This window comes from Antechinus flavipes, chromosome X, assembly GCF_016432865.1.
Source record: "Antechinus flavipes isolate AdamAnt ecotype Samford, QLD, Australia chromosome X, AdamAnt_v2, whole genome shotgun sequence".
Classification (NCBI taxonomy): domain Eukaryota; kingdom Metazoa; phylum Chordata; class Mammalia; order Dasyuromorphia; family Dasyuridae; genus Antechinus; species Antechinus flavipes.
Genome location: NC_067404.1, coordinates 20,463,849 through 20,481,937, shown reverse-complemented (window position 1 = coordinate 20,481,937; position 18,089 = coordinate 20,463,849). Strand labels below are relative to the sequence as shown.

The 18,089-nt window shown below is 44.3% G+C and overlaps 1 long non-coding RNA gene across 3 annotated transcripts; it reads right to left on the bottom strand.

Moving 5' to 3' along the window:
* Positions 1–2,821: 2,821 nt before the first annotated feature.
* On the bottom strand, positions 2,822–8,575 carry LOC127543194 (uncharacterized). Of its 3 annotated transcripts, none has more exons than XR_007949150.1 (4): positions 8,543–8,575; positions 8,303–8,370; positions 4,540–4,595; positions 2,822–2,969 (listed from the first exon to the last, which is right to left on the bottom strand). It is a non-coding gene; the product is annotated as an uncharacterized LOC127543194 (long non-coding RNA). The 3 variants fall into 3 exon arrangements; XR_007949149.1 differs by lacking the exon at positions 2,822–2,969 and adding an exon at positions 3,778–3,966; XR_007949151.1 differs by lacking the exons at positions 2,822–2,969; positions 4,540–4,595 and adding an exon at positions 8,098–8,142 and having other exon boundaries at positions 8,296–8,370.
* Positions 8,576–18,089: the final 9,514 nt, after the last annotated feature.

Genomic DNA, 18,089 nt, shown 5'->3' with positions numbered 1-18,089 from the left:
TTTGGGAGTGGAGAGAAGGGTTCTAACACCTTTACAAGATATTCTGGGTTGGGGATAATGGGAGCAAAGAAATTAGACTTTACCTTATCTCCTCAGTCATGTCTGATGGCCATATTTACTTTGATCCTGGGAGTGGGGAAAGGGGTTCTGTTATCTCTAGGAGACACCTAGGTTGGGAGTAAACAGAGTAAGAACTCACCTTTGACCTGAGCTGGTCTCCTCAGGAAAGACTGTTGGAGATGTTTGTTGCCCATTCTGGAATGTGGAGAAAGGTTCCGATATCATGAGCAGGCACCTGTGGTTGGAAGAACGGGGCCACCGAAAGTGGACATAAAACTGACTTTTGGTGTTATTTGCTCTCCATTTGGGAGTGGGCAGAGGGATTCTTATATATTTAGGGGGTGCCCTGTTATTGGATCAGAGAGGGCAAAGAGAGGAGACTGGTTTCCATACACATGACAGTTGCTGTTGTTCTCCTCCCCTTTGGGAGTGGGGAGAAGGGTTCTAATATAATTAAGAGGCACGTTGGGGTGTGAGATTATTGGGCCCACACATGAGACGGGCCCCTATCTCCTCAGTAAAACTTGTTGCTGATACTTGCTGTATGTGTGGGATCTCAGAGAGGGCTTCTAATAGCACTAAGAAACACCCTAGGTTGGGAGTAAAGGGAATCAAAACTCACATTTGAACTGACTTGGCCTCCTCAGAAAAGACTGTGGAAGATGGTTGCTCTGCAATGGGGAGAAAGGTTCTGATATCAACAGCAGTCGCCCTGTGGTTGGAAGAAAGGGGGCAACAAAATGAGACTGGACCTGAAGTGGTTTCCAGAGAAAGCACTGTTGGTGTGATTTGCTCCCCATTATGGAGGGGGACACATGGTCAATATAATGAGGAGGCACGTTGCAGAGTGAGAATAGTGGGTAAAGAAATGAGACCTGACCTTATGTCCCCAGTTAATAGTGTTGGTGTTATGTGCTTTTGATTTGGGTGTGAGGGGCGCTGTCCCAGTATCATTGGGGGGCACTCTGGGGTGGGAGTAAAGGGGATAAAAACTCACATCTGTCCCGACCCGATCACCGCAGCCAGAATGTTGGTGAGATCTTTGCCCTCATTTGAAGGTAGGGAAAGGGGATCTAATATCATTTGGGGTTATGCTACAGAGGGAGAAAATGGGGCCAAGAAACAAGGCTTGAGCTGACCTGATTTCCTCAGAATCGACTGTTGGTGATACTTGGTCCCCTTTTGGGAGTGGAAAGAAGAGATTAAATATCATTAGAAGGCAACCTGTCTTGGGATAGAGGGGGTAAAGACTTAAGCCTTGGTCTAATATACTCAGTAAACTTTTTTGATCCTATGAGGGAGGAGAAATGGGGGAGCGAAATTAGACTTGACCGTGTCTCCTCAGCCATGTCTGTTGGTGCTATTGGCTTCAAATTAGGGAGTGGGAAAAGGAGTAATATTATGATGTGGGGGCCCCTACTGAATGAGAAATGTGGGTATAGAAATGACACTGGACTTTATCTCCCCAGTGAAGAGTGTTGGTGATATTATTTACTTTCAATTTGGGAGTGAGGTGTGGGCTTCCAACATTATTGGGGGTAGCCTAGGGTGCGATTAAAGAAAATAAAATCCACCTTTGACTTAATGTAGTCGCCTCAGACACGGCTGTTGAAGGTAATTGTTGCCCTTTCTAGAATGGGGAGAATGGTTCTAATAACCATGTACTTGGCTTAAAGGGGGCAAAATCATGAGAATGGACCTGACATGGATTCGATAGAAATGGCTGTGGGTGTTGTTTGCTCGCCCTTTGGGAGTGGGGAGAGGGCTTCTAATATAATTAGGAGAAAACCTGCGGTAAAAGAAGAGAGGCCAAAGAAATGTGGCTTGATCTTCCCTCCCCAGCAAATAGTATTGGTGATATTTGCTTTCAATTAGGCAGTGAGGAGACGGGTTCCATCATCATTGGGGGACACCCTGGGTTGGGCGAAAAGGGGATAGAATGTGACATTTCAACTGACCTGATCAACTCAGAAATAGGATGGTGATATCTTTGCTCTGATTGGAAAGTGGGGAGAGTAGTTCTAATATCATTTGGGGACCCACTAGTGCTGGAGAAAATGGGGCAAAGAAATACAACTTGACGTGACGTGATGTCCTCAGAAGAGACTGTTGGTGAACCTTGATCACCTTTGAGGAGTGGAAAGAGTGGTTTGAATATCATTATAAGGCACCCTGTCTTGGGATAAATTAAGTAAAGGCATAAGACTTGAGCTACTGTAATCAGTGAAATCTGTTGGTGATATGTGACTTCCATTTGGGAGTGGAGAGAAAGGTTCTAACACCTTTACAAGATATTCTGGGTTGGGGATAATGGGGGCAAAGACATTAGACTTTACCTTATCTCCTCAGTCATGTCTGATGGCCATATTTACTTTGATCCTGGGAGTGGGGAAAGGAGTTCTGTTATCTCTAGGAGACACCCTAGGTTGGGAGTAAACAGAGTAAGAACTCACCTTTGACCTGAGCTGGTCTCCTCAGAAAAGGCTGTTGGAGATGTTTGTTGCCCATTCTGGAATGTGGAGAAAGGTTCCTATATCATGAGCAGGCACCTGTGGTTGGAAGAACGGGGCCACCGAAAGTGGACATAAAACTGACTTTTGGTGTTATTTGCCCTCGTTTTGGGAGTGGACAGAGGGATTCTTATATATTTAGGGGGCACCCTGGGATGTGAGAATAGTGGCTTAAAGAAAGGACACTTTATGTTATCCCCATAATAGCCAATGTTGGTGATACTTTCTTTCTCTTTGGGAGGGAGGTGAGAGGTTCCAACTTTATTGGTGGCACCCCAGGGAGGAGGGAAAGGGAATAGAAAATCAGAATTGACCTGATCAGCTCAGAAAGAATGTTGGTGACATCTTTGTCCTCATTGGAAAGTGGGGAGAGGAGATCTAATCTCATTAGGGGCCGCCCTATGACCAGAGAAAATGGGGCAAAGAAGTAAGACAACCTGATCTGATGTCCTCAGGGTAGACGGTTCATGATACTTTGAGCCCTTTTGTGTTTGGAAAGAGGGGCTTAAATATCCTTATAAGGCACCCTATCTAGGGAAAAATTAGGCCAAGACATAAGACTTGACCAATTGTACTATGGAAACTCAGTTGTTACTATGACATTTCCATTTGGGAGTGGGGAGAGGGGTTCTAATTATATCATGAGAGGCACCTGGGTTGGGACAAGTGGGGACAAAGAAATTAGGCTTGACCTTACCTCCTCAGTCATGTCTGTTGGTGATTTTTTCTTGGACTTGGAGATGGGGGAAAGGGGCTCTATTATAACTAGTTGTCACCTTAGGTTGGTAGGAAAGGGAATAAAAACTGATATTAGACCTGACCTGTTCTCCACAGAAAAAGCTGTTGAAGATGGTTGTTCCTTATACTGGAATGGGCAGAAAGGTTCTAATATCCTTAGGAGGCAGCCTGTGGTTAGATGAATGGGGGCAAAGAAAAGAACCTGAATTCCATAGAAATGACTGTTGGTGTTTTTTCCCCTCATTTGGGAGTGGGGAGAGGGGTGGTAATATGTTTAGGAGGCACTCTGCCTTATAAGAATAGAGGCCAAAGAAATGCAAATTGACTATCTCCCCAGTAAATAGCTGGTGATATTTGCATTCAAATAGGCAGTGAGTAGAGAGTTCTAGCATTATTGGGGAACTCCTTGTGTTGGGAGAAAAGGGGATAGAAAATCAGAACTGACCTGACATGATCACTTAGAAAGAAGGTTGGTGAGATCTCTGCCCTCACTGGAAAGAGGAGAGAGTAGTTCTAATGTCATTGGGGACATCCTATTGCCCGAGAAAATGGGGCAAAGAAATGCGGCTTGACCTTCCCTCCCCAGTAAATGGTGTTGGTGATAATTGCTTTTAATTAGGCAGTGAGGAGAGGGGTTCCAGCATCATTGGGGGGCACCCTGGTTGGGCGGAAAAGAAGATAGAATGTTAGATTTCGCCTGACCTGATCACCTCAGAAATATATTGGTGATATCTTTGCTCTGATTGGAAAGTGGGGAGAGTAGTTCTAATATTTGGGGACACACTAGTGCTGGAGAAAATGGGGCAAAGAAATACAACTTGGCCTGAGGTGATGTCCTCAGAAGAGACTGTTGGTGAACCTTGGTCCCTTTTGGGAAGTGGAAAGAGTGGTTTAAATATCATTATAAGGCACCCTGTCTTGGGATAAATTGGGTAAAGTAAAAGACTTGAGCTATTGTAGGTAGTGAAATCTGTTGTAGGTAGTGAAATCTGTTGGTGATATGTGGCTTCCATTTGGGAGTGGGGAGAGGGGTTCTAATACCATTACAGGGTAATGTGCAGAGTACAAGGTACTCTCTATTGGGAAAAATGGGGGCAAAGACATTAGACTTTACCTTATGTCCTCAATAATGTGGATTGGCCATATTTGCTTTGAACCCAGGAGTGGGGAAAGGGGTTCTGTTATCACTAGGAGACAAGCTAGGTAGGGAGAAAACAGAATAAGAACTCACCTTTGACCTGAGCTGGTCTCCTCAGGAAAGAGTGTTGGAGAGGTTGGTTCTCAAGTCTAGAATGGGGAGAAAGGATCTAATATCATTAGGAGGCACCCTGTTATTGGATCAGAGAGGTCAAAGGGAGGAGACTAGTTTCCACATGCATGACTGTTGCTGTTGTCCCCTCACTTTGGTAGTGGGGAGAAAGGTTCTGATATAAACAGCAGTCGCCATGCGGTTGGAAGAAAGGGGGCAACGAAATGAGACTGGACCTGTAGTGGTTTCCAGAGAAAGCACTGTTGGTGTGATTTGCTCCCCATTATGGAGGGGGACACATGGGCTACTCCAATGAGGAGGCACGTTGCAGAGTGAGAATAGTGGGTAATGAGACCTGACCTTATGTCCCCAGTTAATAGTGTTGGTGTTATGTGCTTTTCAGTTGGGTGTGAGGGGCGCTGTCCCAGTATCATTGGGGGGCACTCTGGGGTGGGCGTAAAGGGGATAAAAACTCACATCTATCCCGAGCCGATCACCGCAGACAGAATGTTGGTGAGATCTTTGCCCTCATTTGAAGGTAGGGAGAGGAGATCTAATATCATTTGGGGTTATGCTACAGAGGGAGAAAATGGGGCTAAGAAATAAGGCTTGACCTAGTCTGATTTCCTCGGAATCAACTGTTGGTGATACTTGGTCCCCTTTTGGGAGTGGAAAGAAGAGATTAAATATCATTAGAAGGCAACCTGTCTTGGGATAGAGGGGGTAAAGACTTAAGCCTTGGTCTAATGTACTCAGTAACCTTCTTTGATATGAGGGAGGAGAAATGGGGGCAAAGAAATTAGCCATTACCTAATCTCCACAGTATTATTGCCTGCTGGTGACCTTTGCTTCAAATATGGGAGTTGGCAAGGGGTTCTGTTATCAAGGAGGCTCGCTACTGTAGTTCTCTACTCTCTACTGTGGGAGAAAAGTGGGGAAAGGAATGAGACTTGACCTCATCTCCTCAGTAAACCCTGTTCCTGATACCTGCTCTGTATTGGGGAGTTCAGAGCAGGGTTCTTATATCACCAGGTGACACCCTAGGTAGGAGTAAGGGGAATAAACACTCACATTTGACCTGACTTGGTCTCTTCAGAAAGAGTGTTGAAGATTGGGAGATAGGTTCTTCTATCACTGGGAGAAATCCTGCGGTTGGATAAAATGGGGCAAAATTCAGCCTGGATCTGAAGTGATTCCCACAGGAAAGACTGTTGATGTTATTAGTTCCCCAATGGGGAGTATTGAGCGGGGTGCTGATATCATGAGAAGGCTCCCTGGGTGTGAGAATTTTGGGCAAAGAAATGAGACATGACTTTACCTGATTCCTCAGGATTGGCTATGATGATGTTCGTGATGATGTTCATTACCCTTTTCTGAAGTAGAAAGAATGGTTGAAATTTCATTCGAGGGCTCCCTATCTTGGGATAAATTGGGCCAAGACACAAGACTTGACCAGCTGCACTCAGTAAGCTCTGTTGGTGATATGAGGGTTTGATTTGGGAGTGGGGAGGGCGGTTATAATGTCATTAGAAGGCACCTTGGGGTGAGAGAAATGGCAGAGCGAAATTGGACTTGACCGTGTCTCCTCAGCCATGTCTGTTGGTGCTATTGGCTTCAAATTAGGGAGTGGGAAACTGAGTAATATTATGATGTGGCAGCCCCATACTGACGGAAAAAAGTGGGTATAGAAATGACACAGGACTTTATCTCCCAGTAAAGAGTGTTGGTGATATTTGCTCACAATTTGGGAGTGAGGAGACGGGTTCCGTCATCATTGGGGGACACACTGCATTGGGCGAAAAGGGGATATAATGTGACATTTCAACTGACCTGATCACCTCACAAATAGTATGGTGATATCTTGGTCCTGATTGGAAGTGCTGGAGAAAATGGGACAAAGAAATACAACTTGGCCTGATGTGATGTCCTCAGAAGAGACTGTCGGTAAACCTTGGTCCCCTTAGGGAGTGGAAAGAGTGGTTTAAATATCATTATAAGGCACCCTGTCTTTGGGAAAATTGGGTAAAGGCATAAGACTTGAGCTATTGTAGTTAGAGAAATCTGTTGGTGATATGTGCCTTCCACTTGGGAGTGGGGAGAGGGGTTCTAATACCATTACAAGATATTCTGGGTTATGGAAAATGGGAGCAAAGACATTAGACATTGCCTTATCTCCTCAATTATATCTGTTGGCCATATTTACTTTGAACCCGGGAGTGGAGAAAGGGGTTCTGTTACCTCTAGGAGACACCCTAGGTTGGGAGTAAACAGAGTAAGAACTCACCTTTGACCTGAGCTGGTCTCCTCAGGAAAGACTGTTGGAGATGTTTGTTGCCCATTCTGGAATGTGGAGAAAGGTTCCGATATCATGAGCAGGCACCTGTGGTTGGAAGAACGGGGCCACCGAAAGTGGACATAAAACTGACTTTTGGTGGTATTTTCTCTCCATTTGGGAGTGGGCAGAGGGATTCTTATATATTTAGGGGGCGCCCTGTTATTGGATCAGAGACGGCAAAGAGAGGAGACTGGTTTCCATGCACATGACAGTTGCTGTTGTTCTCCTCCTCTTTGGGAGTGGGGAGAAGGGTTCTAATATAAAGAGGCACCTTGGGGTGTGAGATTATTGGGCCCACACATGAGATGGGCCCCTATCTCCTCAGTGAAACTTGTTGCTGATACTTGCTGTATGTGTGGGATCTCAGAGAGGGCTTCTAATAGCACTAAGAAACACCCTAGGTTGAGAGTAAAGGGAATCAAAACTCACATTTGAGCTGAGCGGGCCTCCTCAGAAAAGACTGTGGAAGATGGTTGCTCTGCAATGGGGAGAAAGGCTCTGATATCAACAGCAGTCGCCCTGTGCTTGGAAGAAAGGGGGCAACAAAATGAGACTGGACCTGAAGTGGTTTCCAGGGCAAGCACTGTTGGTGTGATTTGCTCCCCATTATGGAGGGGGACACATGGGCTACTATAATGAGGAGGCACGTTGCAGAGTGAGAATAGTGGGTAAAGAAATGAGACCTGACCTTATGTCCCCAGTTAATAGTGTTGGTGTTATGTGCTTTTCAGTTGGGTGTGAGGGGCGCTGTCCCAGTATCATTGGGGAGCACTCTGGGGTGGGAGTAAAGGGGATAAAAACTCACATCTCTCCCGACCTGATCACCGCAGACAGAATGTTGGTGAGATCTTTGCCCTCATTTGAAGGTAGGGAGAGGGGATCTAATATCATTTGGGGTGATGCTACAGAGGGAGAAAATGGGTCAAAGAAACAAGGCTTGACCTGATCTGATTTCCTCGGAATCAACTGTTGGTGATACTTGGTCCCCTTTTGGGAGTGGAAAGAAGAGATTAAATATCATTAGAAGGCAACCTGTCTTGGGATAGAGGGGGTAAAGACTTAAGCCTTGGTCTAATGTACTCAGTAACCTTTTTTGATGATATGAGGGAGGAGAAATGGGGGCAAAGAAATTAGCCATTACCTAATCTCTACAGTATTATTGCCTGCTGGTGACCTTTGCTTCAAATATGGAAGTTGGCAAGGGATTCTGTTATCAATGGAGGCTCGCTACTGTGGTTCTCTACTCTCTACTGTGGGAGAAAAGTGGGGAAAGGAATGAGACTTGACCTCATCTCCTCAGTAAACCCTGTTCCTGATACCTGCTCTGTATTGGGGAGTTCAGAGCAGGGTTCTTATATCACCAGGTGACACCCTAGGTAGGAGTAAGGGGAATAAAAACTCACATTTGACCTGACTTGGTCTCTTCAGAAAGAGTGTTGAAGATTGGGAGATAGGTTCTTCTATCACTGGGAGAAATCCTGCGGTTGGATAAAATGGGGCAAAATTCAGCCTGGATCTGAAGTCATTCCCACCGGAAAGACTGTTGGTGTTATTAGTTCCCCATTGGGAAGTATTGAGCAAGGTCCTGATATCATGAGAAGGCTCCCTGGGTGTGAGAATTATGGGCAAAGAAATGAGACTTGACTTTACCTGATTCCTCAGGGTGGGCTTTGATGATATTCGTTCCCCTTTTCTGAAGTAGAAAGAATGGTTGAAATTTCATTCGAGGGCCCCCTATCTTGGGATAAATTGGGCCAAGACACAAGACGTGACCTGCTGCACTCAGTAAGCTCTGTTGGTGCTATGTGGATTTGATTTGGGAGTGGGGATGGCGGCTGTAATGTCATGAGAAGGCAACCTGGGGTGGGAAAAATGGACGAGTGAAATGAGACTTGACTGTGTCTCCTCAGCCATGTCTGTTGGTGCTATTGGCTTCAAATTAGGGAGTGGGAAACTGAGTAATATTATGATGTGGCAGCCCCATACTGAAGGAAAAAAGTGGGTATAGAAATGACACTGGACTTTATCTCCCCAGTGAAGAGTGTTGGTGATATTATTTACTTTCAATTTGGGAGTGAGGTGTGGGGTTCCAACATCATTGGGGGCAGCCTAGGGGGCGATTAAAGAAAATAAAATCCACCTTTGATTTAATGTAGTCGCCTCAGACACGACTGTTGAAGATGATTGTTGCCCCTTCTAGAATGGGCAGAATGGTTCTAATAACCATGTACTTGGCTTAAAGGGGGCAAAATCATGAGAATGGACCTGACATGGATTCGATAGAAGTGGCTGTGGCTGTTATTTGCTCGCCCTTTGGGAGTGGAGAGAGGGGGTCTAATATAATTAGGAGAAAACTTGGGGTAAAAGGAGAGAGGCCAGAGAAATATGGCTTGATCTTCTCTCCCCCCTAAATAGTGTTGGTGATATTTGCTTTCAATTAGGCAGTGAGGAGACGGGTTCCAACACCACTGGGGAACACCCTGGGTTGGATGAAAAGGGGATAGAATGTGACATTTCAACTGACCGGATCACCTCACAAATAGGATGGTGATATCTTGGTCCTGATTGGAAGTGCTGGAGAAAATGGGGCAAAGAAATACAACTTGGCCTGATGTGATGTCCTCAGAAGAGACTGTCAGTGAACGTTGGTCCCCTTAGGGAGTGGAAAGAGTGGTTTAAGTAGCATTATAAGGCATCTTGTCTTGGGAAAAATTGGGTAAAGGCATAAGACTTGAGCTATTGTAGTTAGAAAAATCTGTTGGTGATATGTGGCTTCCACTTGGGATTGGGGAGAGGGGTTCTAATACCATTACAAGATATTCTGGGTTGGGGATAATGGGGACAAAGACATTAGACTTTACCTTATCTCCTCAGTCATGTCTGATGGTAATATCTACTTTGAACCCGGGAGTGGGGAAAGGGGTTCTGTTATCTCTAGGAGACACCCTAGGTTGGGAGTAAACAGAGTAAGAACTCACCTTTGACCTGAGCTGGTCTCCTCAGGAAAGACTGTTGGAGATGTTTGTTGCCCATTCTGGAATGTGGAGAAATGTTCCGATATCATGAGCAGGCACCTGTGGTTGGAAGAACGGGGCTACTGAAAGTGGACATAAAACTGACTTTTGGTGTTATTTTCTTTCCATTTGGGAGTGGGCAGAGGGATTCTTATATATTTAGGGGGCGCCCTGTTATTGGATCAGAGAGGGCAAAGAGAGGAGACTGGTTTCCATACACATGACAGTTGCTGCTGTTCTCCTCCCCTTTGGGAGTGGGGAGAAGGGTTCTAATATAATTAAGAGGCACCTTGGGGTGTGAGATTACTGGGCCCACACATGAGATGGGCCCCTATCTCCTCAGTAAAACTTGTTGCTGATACTTGCTGTATGTGTGGGATCTCAGAGAGGGCTTCTAATAGCACTAAGAAACACCCTAGGTTGGAGTAAAGGGAATCAAAACTCACATTTGAACTGACTTGGCCTCCTCAGAAAAGACTGTGGAAGATGGTTGCTCTGCAGTGGGGAGAAAGGTTCTGATATCAACAGCAGTCGCCCTGTGGTTGGAAGAAAGGGGGCAACGAAATGAGACTGGACCTGAAGTGGTTTCCAGGGCAAGCACTGTTGGTGTGATTTGCTCCCCATTACGGAGGGGGACACATGGTCAATATAATGAGGAGGCACGTTGCGGAGTGAGAATAGTGGGTAAAGAAATGAGACCTGACCTTATGTCCCCAGTTAATAGTGTTGGTGTTATGTGCTTTTCATTTGGGTGTGAGGGGCGCTGTCCCAGTATCATTGGGGGGCACTCTAGGATGGGACTAAAGGGGATAAAAACTCACATCTGTCCCGACCCGATCACCACAGACACAATGTTGGTGAGATCTTTCCCCTCATTTGAAGGTAGGGAGAGGAGATCTAATATCATTTGGGGTTATGCTACAATGGGAGAAAATGGGGCAAAGAAACAAGGCTTGGCCTGATCTGATTTCCTCAGAATCGACTGTTGGTGATACTTGGTCCCCTTTTGGGAGTGGAAAGAAGAGATTAAATATCATTAGAAGGTAACCTGTCTTGGGATAGAAGAGGTAAAGACTTAAGCCTTGGTCTAATGTACTCAGTAACCTTATTTGATGATATGAGGGAGGAGAAATGGGGGCAAAGAAATTAGCTATTACCTAATCTCCACAGTATTATTGCCTTCTGGTGACCTTTGCTTCAAATATGGGAGTTGGCAAGGGGTTCTGTTATCAAGGGAGGCTCGCTACTGTGGTTCTCTACTCTCTATTGTGGGAGGAAAGTGGGGAAAGGGATGAGACTTGACCTCATCTCCTCAGTAAACCCTGTTCCTGATACCTGCTCTGTATTGGGGAGTTCAGAGCAGGGTTCTAATATCACCAGGGACACTCTAGGTAGGAGTAAGGGGAATAAAAACTCACATTTGACCTGACTTGGTCTCTTCAGAAAGAGTGTTGAAGATTGGGAGATAGGTTCTTCTATCACTGGGAGAAATCCTGCGGTTGGATAAAACGGGGCAAAATTGAGCCTGGAGCTGAAGTGATTCCCACAGGAAAGACTGTTGGTGTTATCAGTTCCCCATTGGGGAGTGTTGAGCGGGGTCCTGATATCATGAGAAGGCTCCCTGGGTATGAGAATTATGGGCAAAGAAATGAGACTTGACCTTAACTGATTCCTCAGCATGGGCTTTGATGATGTTCGTTCCCCTTTTCTGAAGTGGAAAGAATGATTGAAAGTTCATTTGAGGCCTCCCTATATTGGGATAAATTGGGCCAAGACACAAGACTTGACCTTCTGCACTCAGTAAGCTCTGTTGGTGATATGTGGGTTTGATTTGGGAGTGGGGAGGGCGGTTATAATGTCATTAGAAGGCACCTTGGGGAGAGAGAAATGGCGGAGCGAAATTGGACTTGACCGTGTCTCCTCAGCCATGTCTGTTGGTGCTATTGGCTTCAAGTTAGGGAGTGGGAAACTGAGTAATATTATGATGTGGCAGCCCCATACTGAAGGAAAAAAGTGGATATAGAAATGACACAGGACATTATCTCCCAGTAAAGAGTGTTGGTGATATTTGCTCACAATTTGGGAGTGAGGTGTGGGGTTCCATCATCATTGGGGGCAGCCTAGGGCACGATTAAAGAAAATAAAGCCCACCTTTGACTTGATCTAGTCTTCTCAGAAAAGGTTGTTGAAGGTGATTGGTGCCCCTTCTAGAATGGGGAGAATGGTTCTAATAGCATCAGGAGGTACCCTGAACTTGGTTTAAAAGTGGCAAAACAGTGATACTGGACCTCATGTGGTTTCCATCGAAATGGCTGTGGGTGTTATTTGCTCCCCCTTTGGCAGTGGCGAGAGGGGGTCTAATTTAATTAGATGAAAACCTGGGATAAAAGAATAGAGGCCAAAGAAATGTGGCTTGACCTTCCCTCCCCACTAAATAGTGTTGGTGATATTTGCTTTCAATTAGGCAGTGAGGAGAGAGTTCTAACATCATTGGGCAACACCCTGGATTGGGGGAAAAGGGGATAGAAAATCAGAACTGACCTGACATGATCACTCAGATCTTTGCCCTCCTTGGACAGTGGAGAGAGTAGTTCTAATATCATTTGGAAACACTCTAGTGGGTAGTGGAAAGAGTGGTTTGAATATCATTATAAGGCACCCTGTCTTGGGATAAATTGGGTAAAAACCAAAAACTCGAGCTATTGTAGTTAGTGAAATCTGTTGGTAATATGTGGCTTCCATTTGGCAGTGGGGAGAGGGTTACTAACACCTTTACAAGATATTCTGGGTTGGGGAAAATGGGGGCAAAGACATTAAACATTACCTTATCTCCTCAATCATGTCTGATGGCCATATTTACTTTGATCCCGGGAGTGGGGAAAGGGGTTCTGTTATCTCTAGGAGACACCCTAGGTTGGGAGTAAACAGAGTAAGAACTCACCTTTGACCTGAGCTGGTCTCCTCAGGAAAGACTGTTGGAGATGTTTGTTCCCCATTCTGGAATGTGGAGAAATGTTCCGATATCATGAGCAGGCACCTGTGGTTGGAAGAACGGGGCCACTGAAAGTGGACATAAAACTGAATTTTGGTGTTATTTTCTCTCCATTTGGGAGTGGGCAGAGGGATTCTTATATATTTAGGGGGTTCCCTGTTATTGGATAAGAGGGCAAAGAGAGCAGACTGGTTTCCATACACATGACAGTTGCTCTTGTTCTCCTCCCCTTTGGTAGTGGGGAGAAGGGTTCTAATATAACAAGAGGCACCTTGGGGTGTGAGATTATTGGACCCACACATGAGACGGGCCCCTATCTTCTCAGTAAAATTTGTTGCTGATACTTGTTGTATGTGTGGGATCTCAGAGAGGGATTCTAATAGCACTAAGAAACACCCTAGGTTGGGAGTAAAGGGAATCAAAACTCACATTTGAGCTGACCTGATCTCCTTAGAAAAGACAGTGGAAAATGTTTGTTCTACAATGGGGAGAAAGGTTTTGATATCAACAGCAGTCGCCCTGTGGTTGGAAGAAAGGGGGCAACAAAATGAGACTGGACCTGAAGTGGTTTCCAGAGAAAGCACTGTTGGTGTGATTTGCTCCCCATTACGGAGGGGAACACATGGTCAATATAATGAGGAGGCACGTTGCAGAGTGAGAATAGTGGGTAAAGAAATGAGACCTGACCTTATGTCCCCAGTTAATAGTGTTGGTGTTATGTGCTTTTCATTTGGGTGTGAGGGGTGCTGTCCCCCTCACTGGGGGACACTCTGGGGTGGGAGTAAAGGGGATAAAAACTCACATCTCTCCTGACCTAATCACCGCAGACAGAATGTTGGTGAGATCTTTGCCCTCATTTGAAGGTAGTGAGAGGAGATCTAATATCATTTGGGGTTATGCTACAGAGGGAGAAAATGGGGCATAGAAACAAGGCTTGACCTGACCTGATTTCCTCAGAATCAACTGTTGGTGATACTTGTTCCTCTTTTGGGAGTAGAAAGACTAGTTTAAATATCTTTAGAAGGCAACCTATGATTTCTGTTTTACCCAATCATTCTTTAGTATGAGATTATTTAGTTTCCAATTATTTTTTGGTCTACTTTCCCCTGGCTTTTTATTGAATGTAATTTTCATTGCATCGTGGTCTGAAAAGGATGCAGTTACTATTTCTGCCTTACTCCATTTGAGTTTGAGGTTTTTATGTCCTAATATATGGTCAATTTTTGTATAGGTTCCATGAACTGCTGAAAAGAAAGTGTATTCCTTTCTGTTTCCGTTACATTTTCTCCAGAGATCTATCATATCTAATTTTTCTAGTATTTTATTTACCTCTTTGACTTCTTTCTTATTTATTTTGTGGTTTGATTTATCTAATTCTGAGAGTGCAAGGTTGAGATCTCCCACTATTATAGTTTTGCTGTCTATTTCTTCTTGCAGCTCTCTTAATTTCTCTTTTAAGAATTTAGATGCTATACTACTTGGTGCATATATGTTTAATACTGATATTGCTTCATTATCCAAGCTACCCTTTAGCAAGATATAGTGCCTTTCCTTATATTTTTTAATTAGATCAATTTTTGCTTTAGCTTGATCTGAGATCAGGATGGCTACCCCTGCTTTTTTGACTTCACCTGAAGCATAGTAGATTTTGCTCCAACCTTTTACCTTTAACCTGCATGTATCTCCCTGCTTCAAGTGTGTTTCCTGTAAACAACATATTGTAGGATTCTGGCTTTTAATCCATTCTGCTAACCGCTTTCTCTTTATGGGGGAGTTTACCCCGTTCACATTTATGGTTAGAATGACCAATTTTGTATTACTTGCCATCTTGTTAACCCCTGTTTATGTTTTTCTCCCTTCTTTCCCTCTTTCCCCCCTTCTCAATATTAAGCTTGTGAGCACCACTTGCTTCTCACAGCCCTCCCTTTTTAGTATCCTTCCCCCCGCCTTAGAGTTCCTCCCCCTATCTAACCCCTTTCCCTCCCAGTTTCCATATTCCCTTCCACTTAGCTATTCCTTCCCTTTTCACTTTTCCCTTCTCACTTTTTTTTAAATTTTTATTTAATAATTACTTTATATTGACAGAATCCATGCCAGGGTAATTTTTTTACAACATTATCCCTTGCACTCGTTTCTGTTCCGATTTTTCCCCTCCCTCCCTCCACCCTCTCCCCTAGATGGCAAGCAATTCTATATATGTTGGATATGTTGCAGTATATCCTAGATGTTTGCAGAACCAAACAGTTCTCTTGTTGCACAGCGAGAATTGGATTCAGAAGGTAGAAATAACCCGGGAAGAAAAACAAAGATACCAAAATGTATGGGATGCAGCCAAAGCAGTGAACTATCTGCATCTTTGTTTTTCTTCCGGGTTATTTTTACCTTCTGAATCCAATTCTCCCTGTGCAACAAGAGAACTGTTTGGTTCTGCAAACATATATTGTATCTAGGATATACTGCAACATATCTAACATATATAGGACTGCTTGCCATCTAGGGGAGGGAGTGGAGGGAGGGAGGGAAAAATCGGAACAGAAACAAGTTCAAGGGATAATGTTGTAAAAAAAGTACCCTGGCATGGATTCTGTCAATATAAAGTTATTATTAAATAAATAAAAAAAGAAGGCAACCTGTCTTGGATAGAGGGGGTAAAAACTAAGCCTTGATCTAATGTACTAAGGATCCTTTTTTGATGATATGAGGGAGGAGAAATGGGGGCAAAGAAATTAGTCATTACCTAATCTCCACAGTATTATTGCCTGCTAGTGACCTTTGCCTCAAATGTGGGATTTGGCAAGGGGTTCTATTATCAATGGAGGCTGGCTACTGTGGGAGAAAAGTGGGGAAAGGAATGAGACTTGACCTCATCTCCTCAGTAAACCCTGTTCCTGATACCTGCTCTGTATTGGGGAGTTCAGAGTAGGGTTCTAATATCACCAGGGACACCCTACGTAGGAATAAAGGGAATAAAAACTCACATTTGACCTGACTTGGTCTCTTCAGAAAGAGTGTTGAAGATTGGGAGATAGGTTCTTCTATCACTGGGAGAAATCCTGCGGTTGGATAAAACGGGGCAAAATTCAGCCTGGATCTGAAGTGATTCCACAGGAAAAACTGTTGGTGTTATTAGTTCCCCATTGGGGAGTGTTGGGTGGGGTCCTGCTATCATGAGAAGGCTCTCTGGGGTGTGAGAATTATGGGCAAAAAATGAGACTTGACTTTACCTGATTCCTTAGGATGGGCTTTGATGATATTCGTTCCCCTTTTTTGAAGTGGAAAGAGTGGTTGAAATTTCATTCGAGGGCCCCCTATCTTGGGATAAATTGGGCCAAGACACAAGACTTGACCTACTGTACTCAGTAAGCTCTGTTGGTGATATGTGGGTTTGATTTGGGAGTGGGGAGGGCAGTTCTAATGTCATGAGAAGGCACCTTGGAGTGGGAGAAATGGGGAAAGAAATTAGATTTGACCCTGTCTCCTCAGCCATGTCTGTTGGTGCTATTGGCTTCAAATTAGGGAGTGGGAAACTCAGTAATATTATGATGCGGCAGCCCCGTACTGAAGGAGAAATGGTGGGTATAGAAATGACACTGGACTTTATCTCCCCGTCAAGATAGTTTGTGATATTTGCTCTCAATTTGGGAGTGAGGTGTGGGGTTCCATCATCATTGGGGGCAGCTTAGGGCACGATTAAAGAAAATAAAGCCCACCTTTGACTTGATCTAGTCTTCTCAGAAAAGGTTGTTGAAGTTGATTGTTGCCCCTTCTAGAATGGGGAGAATGGTTCTAATAGCATCAGGAGGCACCCTGAACTTGGTTTAAAAGTGGCAAAACAGTGATACTGGACCTCATGTGGTTTCCATCGAAATGGCTGTGGCTGTTATTTGCTCCCCCTTTGGGAGTGGGGAGAGAGGTTCTAATATAATTAGGAGAAAACCTGGGATAAAAGAATAGAGGCCAAAGAAATGGGGCTTGACCTTACCTACCCACTAAATAGTGTTGGTGATATTTCCTTTCAGGTAGGTAGTGGGGAAACAGGTTCCAACATCATTGGGGGCCACCCTGGGTTGGGCGAAAAGGGGATAGAATGTTAGATTTCACCTGACCTGATCCCCTCAGAAATATGTTGATTATATCTTTGCCCTGATTGGAAGTGCTGGAGAAAATGGGGCAAAGAAATAAAACTTGACCTACATGATGTCCTCAGAAGAGCCTGTTGGTGAAATTTGGTCCCCTTTGGGGAGTGGAAAGACTGGTTTAAGTATCATTATAAGGCAACCTGTCTTGGAATAGAGGGGTAAAGACTTAAGACTTGATCTAATGAACTCTGTATTCTGTGTTGGTGATATGGGATTTTCATATGGGAGTGAGGAGAAGGCTTCTACTATCATTAGGAGACACGAAATATCATTAGATGGATGAAGAGGGGTCAAAACATCAAATTTGACCTGAACTGTTCTCTTCAGAAGAAGATTGTTGAAGATGTTTGTTCCTTATTTGGGAATGGTGAGAGGGGTTTTAATATCATTAGGAGCCACCCTAATGTGGGGAAAATGGGACAAAGAAATGTGACTTGACTTGATGTTGTCTCCTCGTAAGAGTATTAGTGAAATTTGCTTCCCAATTGGGAGTGGAGAGAGAGGTTCTAATATCATTTCGAGGTACCATAAAATGAAGGGGAGAAACGGGGATAAAAAACAGACTTGCTCTGGTTGGGTCTCCTCCGAACATACAGTTGAAGGTTGGTCCTCATTTAGGAGTGGGGAGAAAGGTCTAATATCATTTGGTAGCCTCCTGTTGTGGGGAAAAGGGAGGCAAAGAAATGTGACTTGACCTAACCTTGTGTCATCTGACAAAATTTTGGTGGTATGTGCCCCCATTTAGGAGTGGAAGAGATGTTCTAATATCATTTTAGGGCACGTTTCAGTGTCAGAAAAGGGCACAAAAAATGAGAGTTGATCTGACCTGATCTCCTCAGAAAAGGGTGTTGGTGATATTTGCTCCCTTTTTGGGAATGGGAAGAGTGGTTTTTAATATTGTTAGAAGGCCCCCTGTCTTGCAAAAAAATGGGGCAAAGATATAAGACTTGACCTTATCTCCTCGGTTAAAAGTGTTGGTGATATATTTGATTAACATTTGGAAGTTCAGAGAGGGGCCCTCATATCACTATGAGGAACCCTGGGGTGGGAGA